Consider the following 368-nt stretch of genomic DNA (forward strand, 5'->3'; position numbering starts at 1 on the left):
TGCTGCTGCTGCTGCTGCTGCTGCTGTTGCTGCTGCTGCTGCTGCTGCTGCTGCGGTTTACCTTGAAGGAGACGCCGGCGACAATAAGGGAAAGGCTAAAATACTGAAGAAAACTAAAACTCCTGCAGCAGCAGCAGCAGCAGCAGCAGCAGCAGCATCCACACATCCCCTATCTTGCTGCTGCTGCTACCGCTGCTGCTGCTGCTGCTACCGCTCCTGCTGCCGCTACCGCTGCTGCTACTGCTGCTACCGCTGCGGCTGCTGCTGCTGCTGCTGCTGCTGCTGCTGCGCTAGCTAGCTAGCTAGCTAGCTAGCTAGCTGTTGGTGTGTCTCACCCTTCTCGAGGAGCTGATGGCTGAGGTCTATCA

The 368-nt window shown here is 58.4% G+C and overlaps 1 protein-coding gene across 1 annotated transcript in view; it reads left to right on the forward strand.

The window, feature by feature from the left end:
* EMH_0027070 (uncharacterized protein) overlaps positions 1–368 on the forward strand; it is a gene marked incomplete at both ends in the record, with an annotated part of 3475 nt that overhangs the window by 2173 nt on the left and 934 nt on the right. The gene's annotated exons all lie outside the window — the stretch shown is intronic.

Source organism: Eimeria mitis, genomic scaffold (assembly GCF_000499745.2).
Source record: "Eimeria mitis Houghton genomic scaffold, Emh_scaff998, whole genome shotgun sequence".
In the NCBI taxonomy this organism is placed as follows: domain Eukaryota; phylum Apicomplexa; class Conoidasida; order Eucoccidiorida; family Eimeriidae; genus Eimeria; species Eimeria mitis.